We start from the raw sequence: 8,547 nt of genomic DNA, 5'->3' as shown, positions 1-8,547 counted from the left end.
CATCATACCATGGGTTTCATGAATCACCATATCCAGAGATTCGTCGACACAGCTTGTTGCCAGATAATCTTCAGTGTGTGAAAGGCATCAAGCTTCCATGCGATGGATGGCTTTTGCAAACCCGACATGCGGTGATGTGGTTCATGCCAACAACAAATATGCACAACTTGATTCGTGCTGATATCTAGACTAAGCCATGTATTCTGCTGCTGTAGCACGACCCTCTTTTGTTGGATATTATGTATTGTTGTTAGTTTGAAGCACTCCTCTGGTTTGAAGGATAGATACCTTCCTGGGATCAAGTGCATCCTAACTCACCTGCATAGGATGTACTGATAATGATGATGGAGATGTTGTGCAGAAGCCATATTATATATATCAGTTAGGCTTAAAGTGCGTACTTGTTAGTTAAACCTATGTATAAATTGTGACACTAAATACGACTAGTAAGTAGTATAGTAGCAGTACTAGTATACGTCGGTCAAATTATTCATCATGTCCACACATTGAATTGGCGTGACAACACGCTGCGCGTGAGGTGACACAAGAATCCCAGCGGCGTGTTCGAGTATTCTGGACTTCAGATTTGGAGTACCACTTATCTGTCGAAATCTTTCATCATTCACTTAAAACAGTCGATTGATCATACATTGAGTACCATATAACTGGAATTACCGATGCAAGTCGAAGAAGGATTGGCCGGTGCTGCCCACTGGCGTCAAGTTCGATCCCACGGATCAGGAGCTGATCGAGCACCTTGAGGCCAAAGTGAGTGCTGACAGCGCGAGATTTCAGTCTCTCATCGATTTGTTCATACCAACCATCGACAGCGAGCACGACATATGCTACACCCAACCTGAGAAACTTCTAGGTAAGACATCGATCGGCCTTCTACTTGCACAAACATATTCCTTTGTTTATAGCTCTATTTTTCTTTTTAGACGCAGACCTGGTGAAGCAATTACAATTTGACAGTTAATAAAAAGTGAAACAAGTGACTGCAACATGCTAAAGATGTTATGAAAATGCCAACTAGGTGCACTAAAACCTGTATTCCACAATACTGCAGGTATCACACTGAGTGGCCTAAGGAAGCATTTCTTCCAGCGCAATTCCAGGGCGTTCAAAAGGGGCACGTGGACGCGTCGCAAGATACAGTTGGAGTGCGGCATGCACGCGATGTGGCACAAGACCGGCAATACCTTGCCGGTGATGGTCAACGACCGGCAGATGGGCAGCAAAAAAGGTTCTGGTGCTGCACATCAACAAGAACTTTGACCAGCAGAGGACCAACTGGGTGATGCACCAGTACCACCTCGGGGACCTAGAGCAAGAGAAGGAGCGGGAGCTGGTCCTCCGCAAGATTTTCTACCAGACGAACACTAGGGCCAGGAGTAAAAAGATTATAAGTTAGTTTGGTATTGGTAGTTGTACTACCTTGTCGTCCGCAAGTTGGTATTGTTGTTAACGATCTTTTGGTATGAACTTGCATTTCCTTCCAACCATCATGCCGAGGGTCGACGTGGATATAAAGCTAAATCATTTGTTTCGAAACGAATTTTCAGGCACCTGATTTTTATTTGATGGGTAGCATAAGCACCCGCTGTTCGAATTCCCAGTTCTCCAATTTTTTCGAAACAAGTGCATGCACTTATTATCACGATAAAAAAATCCATGTTGCATCCCAGTTATCAGTCTGTACTTGCAGAATTCTCTTGTTTATTGAGCATGTATATTGTTTTTTCAGGTCGAGCAAGTTTCAACTGGGTTGTAGACTGCCCAGGGTTGGTTTTGTTTTAACAGGCCCAGCCCATGACGACAACGGGGCACAAAGATCCAGCAGGTATCTACTGGCCTCTGGCCCGCCATCGTTAGTTATATTTTGTCTTACAACATCTGCGGGCAGTTTTTTTACTGAATCAAACACATAGCCCAGTTCTATTTTCCTCTTGAAATGCATGCCCTACATCCGTTTTCTAATCTCTACCTATAGTTTTACTAGTTCATATACACGTATCATTATATTGAAAACACATAAAATTCCCTTTTCCTATTTACATCCTTATTTTTGTTGTTTTTTCCCACCCAGCACTGATTTTTTTACCACTGGTTTTCCCTTAAACCAACTCAATTGTCCCACATCTTATTTTCTTACAAAAACAAAACGATTTTTTTGGCAAATCAATAAGTTCTTAAAAAATGTTTATCATTTCGGGATTACAATAGTTCGGACTCCACCGAAATATGCAAAATAAGGTTGAAATTTTTGACCATGGTCTTGGGCAGAAAATGGGCTGTAATAAATTACTTAAGAATTAGCAAATGGGCTACAAATTATAAAAAATAGCAAATGGGCTTTATGTTGTCTGCCACATATTTGGAGGTTGACTTGTGGGCCTACTAAGTTCATGCGTACACAAGGTTTCTCAAAAAAGAAACTTAGTCAACAATCGACTCTACCAGCGTCAGACCGTTAGATGTCAATCTAATGGTAATCGTGCTTCTTCAGTCTCTGATCTTCCTGCCCCAGCCGCCCAAACCAGCGCCGTCGAAACCACCTGCTCCCGCCTCCCGTGGCCGGCAGTGCTGCCGGGCAGGCCTCACGGCCCCATCATACTCGCATCCCTGGCCTGTCTATCCCTCAACTCACCCACACCTCCTGTTATTTTCCAGCGACGGTAGCAGAACCAGTCAACCCTCGTACTCTCCACCGCATGGGCAGCCACTGCCGTGTCTTCCCCGGCTCCGTGTCGTTCCCTTCGTAGGCCTCGCCGTCGTCCACCGCCCTGGTGCTCTCGGCACGGCATGGTCAACGATGTCCATCAACCGGCCGTAGTGCTTCTTCAACCTCTGGTCTTCTTGCCCCAGCCGCCCAAAGCAGCGCCGGTCGTGCCGCATGCTCCTGCCTCCCGTGGCCGACTGTGCTGTCGCAGAGGCCTCACCGTCCCCATACTACTCCCACCGCTGGCTAGGCCATCCCTTCACTCACCCACTCCCCCTGTTATTCTATGGCGATGGCAGCCTCAAACCGCAGCCGAACTAGTGAACCCTCGTACTCCTCTCTGCGTGGGCATCCACTGCCGCGTCTTCCCCGGCTCCACGTCGTCCCCTTCCTAGGCCTCACCGTCGTCCACCGCCGTGCTGCTCTCGGTGTGGCGTGGTCAATGTGGTCAACGACCGACTTCCATCGGAAGAGTATTGTACGTGGAGAGGCTGGCAGCTGGGTCCACGGCAGCCGCAAGGAAGTGCCTCCTTATTACGCGCAAAATAATTATTCCTCCACCTGACAGCAGGGACCCACCGGATGGGCCACCAGTATTTTGCGGAAAAAACGTTTCCCCCCTTACTGCTGGGACCCACCGGACGGGCCACCGTATTTCGCGAAAAAAACATTTGCCCTTGACTGCTGGGACCCACCGGACGGACCACCGTATTTCGCGAAACAAAAATTCCCCCCGCTATCAGCTCGGACCCACCAGAAGTTCCTCCTTATTATGCATAGAAAAATGAATACCACCCCTGCTAGCTGGGACCCACCATAGTGGGAGGCTGACTTGTGGGCCTACTAAGTTGACGGGGACGGAGGGCTTTGTCAACTTAGTCAATATGAACGATTCTAGCTCCAGTGACCGTACGATATCGATCCAACGGCCGTCGTGCTTCTTCAATCTCTGCTCTTCCTGCTCCAGCCGCTCAAACAAGCGCCGGCGAGACTGCCTGCTCCCTCCTCCCCGCGGCCGGCTCTGCTGCCGCGTAGGCCTCACCGCCCCACCGTACTCCCATCGCTGGCCTAGCCATCCCTCTACTCACCCACACCTACTGTTATTCTCCGGCGATGGCAGACGAACCAGTAAACCCTCGTACAGTCGTACTCCCCTCTGCGTGGGAAACAACTGCCGAGTCTTCCCTGCCTCCGTGTCGTTCCCTTCCTAGGCCTCGCTGTCGTCCACCACCCTTGTGCTCTCGACGCGGCCTAGTCAACGTGGTCAATGACCGACATGCATTTGAAGTGGACTGTACGTGGAGAGGCCAACAGCTGGGTCCACAGCCGCACACAAGGAAATGCCTCCTTATTACGCGCAAAATAATGATTCCTCCACCTGATATCAGGGACCCACCGAAAGGGCCTCTGTATTTCATGAAAAAAATGTTACCGCCGCTGACAGCTCGGACCCACTAGCTATATCTTTGCACGCAAGGAAGTGCCTCCTTATTACACACAAAAAAATGAATACTCCCCTTGTTAGTTGGGACCCAGTATAGTGGCAGACTGACTTGTGGGCCTACTAAGTTGACGGGGACGGAGAGCTTTGTCAACTTAGTCAATATGCATGATTTTAGCTCCAGTGACCGTACGATGTCCATCCAACGGCCGTAGTGCTTCTTCAACCTCTGGTCTTCTTGCTCCAGCCGCCCAAACCAGCGTCGGTCGTGCCTCGTGCTCCTGCCTCCCGTGGCCGGCTGCGATGCAGCGGAGGCCTCACCGCCCCCTACTACTCCCACCGCTGGCCAGGCCATCCCTCTACTCACCCACCCCCCTGTTATTCTACGGCGATGGCAGCCTCACACCACAGCGAACCAGTGAACCCTCATACTCCTCTACGCGTGGGCATCCATTGCCGCGTCTTCCCCGGCTCCGCATCGTTCCCTTCCTAGGCCTCGCCGTCGTCCACCGCCCTGGTGCTCTCGGCGTGGCATGGTCAACATGGTCAAGTAACGGCTTCCATCGGACGTGGACTGTACGTGGAGAGGCTGACATCTGGGTCCACGGCCGCAGCAAGGAAGTGCCTCCTTATTACATGCAAAATAATTATTCCTCCACCTCACAGCGGGGACCCACCGGACGGGCCACCGTATTTCGCGAAAAAAACGTTTCCCCCTGACTGCTGGGACCCACCAGCTACACCTTCGCACGCAAGGAAGTGCGTCCGGGCAAAAACAAAAACAAAACGATTCGCCCCCCTGACTGCTGGGACCCACCAGCTACATCTTCGCACGCAAGGAAGTGCCTGACAGTCGGGACCCACCTGGTCGAAGCGTACGTAGCATTGTCATTCTGGTCGCGAACGTGTACGTACATACTGGTCGATATAGAGGCGCGCACGTGTCATAGTAGAGGCGCGCACGTGTCGTAGTAGAGGCGCGCACGTAGCATGTACACGTACGTACAGCGGCCAGGGTGCAAGAAAGAAAATACGGCCACGTATGTGTACATACGGGCGGGGTCTCGAACGCCTACTCGCGCATACGTACGGCCAGGGCTCGTGTACATGGCTGGGTCGGAATGGAGAAACAGCGTTGTCGTCGTGTTCATGGGGAGGCAACGGAATGCGTCATGTTCATGGGGAGGCAAAGGATTGCGTCGTGTTCATGGGGAGGCAACGGAATGCGTCGTGTTCATCGGGAGGCAACGAAATGCGTGGGAGCCAACCAGCTGGGTCAGAACGGAATGCGTGGTCGTGTTCATCAGGAGGGCTTGGACGGAACAGCCAATGGAAACGAGGCCTGGCGTAGCGCAGAACGGAGGAAACGGACCTCCTACGATCGAAACGGGGGTCCTGTTGATCGGGAGGGGTGTGGCGTACCGCAAACGGACAAAACAGACCTCCTACGGTCGAAACGGGGGTCCTGTTGATCGGGAGGGGTGTGGCGTACCACAAAATGGACGAAACAGAGTTGTGTTGGAGCGCTACAGTCGAAATGGGGGTCCTGTTCATCGGGAGGGGTGTGGCGCACCGCAAAACGGGACTCCACGAGATACTGTTCATCTCCACCGTCGACCTCCTCCAGCCTCCATGGGCTACCGTCGACCTCCTCCAGCCTCCACGGGCTCCTGTTCATCCAGCCTCCACCGCGTGCTACTCCACCGGCTACTGTTCAATTACCCCTCCACCGTCTACTGTTCATCCAGCCCTCCACACCATGGGGTCCTATTCAACCACCCCTCCACAGGCACCCCTCCACCGTCTACTATTCATCCAGCCCTCCACTCCACGGGGTCCTGTTCAACCACCCCTCCACGGGCACCCCTCCACCGTCTACTGTTCATCCAGACCTCCACCACACCATGGGGTCCTGTTCATCCAGAGGCAACGCCACCGCTCATTGTTCATCCAAAACCTCCCGCAATGCTCACTGTTCATCCCAGATGCAGCATCGATCGACTTCAGTTAGCAGCAGTAGCGAAGGAATCGCTCGATCGGGTTCAGTTAACAGCCATCGATCGATTTCTCGGGTTCAGTAACGCGTAGCCTGCAGTGCCATCGCTCGGGTTCAGTTAGAGCCCAACGCCTCGCTCGGGTTCATTTAGAGCCAATGCCTCGCACACACGCGCGTACGTGTACGAGAGAAACGCGCATCGCTCGTCCCCCGACCTCCCACAGTAATCGGGAACTCCCTGAAATTTTCCTCGCCCTCGCTTCTACCACGGTTTTTTCCGTCATGGACGGCCCAAAGAATGTCATGCAGCTACGTCTCCAGCCCGCCCAGGATGAAAAGCCCATTTTTGTCATGATTTTTTGTCATAGAAGTAGGAGCCCACCACATCTATGATGATACCGGGTTTTGTCACAATTATCATCATAGAAGTGTCATATGTATGACAGAAAAAAATTCGTTCGGCCCAAAATGTCACGGATGTGTCTTTTTTTGTAGTGTCTAGCAATTCTAGCAGATTCATTGCAGAAGTAAATAACATGCCCATCAATATTATCAACCAAGAGATCTTTAACCATAGCAACACTAGGTTCAACTTTAATTTGTTCAGGAGGTTTGGGTGTCTTAATATTACTCTTGTTGACCACAGTTAAAGCTTTAGCATGATCCTTTATTCTAACAAGGAAAGGTGGTTTCTCAATATAAGCAGTAGGAACAATAGGATCATTATAAGTGATAGTCTTTTCTTCAACTTGAATAGGTGCAACTACTTTTACTTCAATGGGAGGATTATATTTAAACCACTTCTCCTTAGGGAGATCAACATGAGTAGCAAAGGATTCACAGAAATAAGCTACTATCTCAGAGTCAAGTCCATATTTAGTGCTAAATTCACGGAAAGCGTCGGTATCCATAAAAGATTTAACACAATCAAACTTAGGTGTTATACCTGACTCCTTACCTTCGTTGAGGTCCCAATCTTCAAAGTTGCGTTTAATTCTTTCCAATAAATCCCATTTGAATTCAATAGTCTTCATCATAAAAGATCTAGTACAAGAAGTATTGAGCATGGAGCGATTACTGAGAGAAAGCCGAGCATAAAAATTTTGAATAAGCATTTCTTTTGAGAGCTCATGATTGGGGCATGAATATAACATTGACTTAAGCCTCCCCCAAGCTTGAGCGATGCTTTCTCCTTCGCGAGGCCAAAAATTATATATATAATTACGATCATGATGAACAAGATGCATAGGATAAAACTTTTGATGAAATTCCAATTTCAATCGTTGGTAGTTCCATGATCCAATATCATCACATAGCCTCAACCATGTAAATGCATCTCCCTTCAAAGATAAAGGGAAGACCTTCTTCTTGATAACATCCTCAGGCATACCTGCAAGCTTAAATAATCCACAAACTTAATCCACATAGATTAGGTGCAAATCGGGATGTAATGTTCCATCACCTGTGAAAGGATTAGCTAGCGGTTTCTCTATCATACCCGAAGGAATTTCAAAGTAAAACATTTTCAGTAGGTTTAGTAGGTTGAGGAGCAACTCTTTTCTCCACTGGTCGGGGTGAAGATACCCCGAACAAGCCCCTCAAAGGATTATGTTCCATAGTAACAAGTAACAGTAAATTTCAGCACACTATATAAATTTTTCCTTACCAAATTCCACCTACCAAAGGCGCTTCACTCCCGGCAACGGCACCAGAAAAGAGTCTTGATGACCCACAAGTGTAGGGATCTATCGTAGCCTTTTCGATAAGTAAGAGTGTCGAACCCAACGAGGAGCAGAAGGAAATGATAAGCAGTTTTCAGTAATGTATTCTCTGCAAGCACTGAAATTGTCAGTAATAGATAGTTTTGTGATAAGATAATTTGTAACGGGTAGCAAGTAAATAAAGTGAATAAGGTGCAGCAAGATGGCTCAATCCTTTTTGTAGCAAAGGACAAGCCTGGACAAACTCTTATATGAAGGAAAGCGCTCTCGAGGACACATGGGAATTATCGTCAAGCTAGTTTTCATCACGTTCATATGATTCGCGTTCGGTACTTTGATAATTTGATATGTGGGTGGACCGGTGCTTGGGTATTGTCCTTACTTGGACAAGCATCCCACTTATGATTAACCCCTATTGCAAGCACCCGCAACTACAACAAAAGTATTAAGGTAAACCTAACCATAGCATGAAACATATCGATCCAAATCAGCCCCTTACGAAGCAACGCATAAACTAGGGTTTAAGCTTCTGTCACTCTAGCAACCCATCATCTACTTATTACTCCCCAATGCCTCCCTCTAGGCCCAAACAATGGTGAAGTGTCATGTAGTCGACATTCACATGACACCACTAGAGGGATGACAACATACATCTCATCAAAATATA

This window comes from Triticum dicoccoides, chromosome 7A (genome assembly GCF_002162155.2).
Source record: "Triticum dicoccoides isolate Atlit2015 ecotype Zavitan chromosome 7A, WEW_v2.0, whole genome shotgun sequence".
Taxonomy (NCBI): Eukaryota; Viridiplantae; Streptophyta; class Magnoliopsida; order Poales; family Poaceae; genus Triticum; species Triticum dicoccoides.
This window is presented reverse-complemented; position numbering follows the sequence as displayed.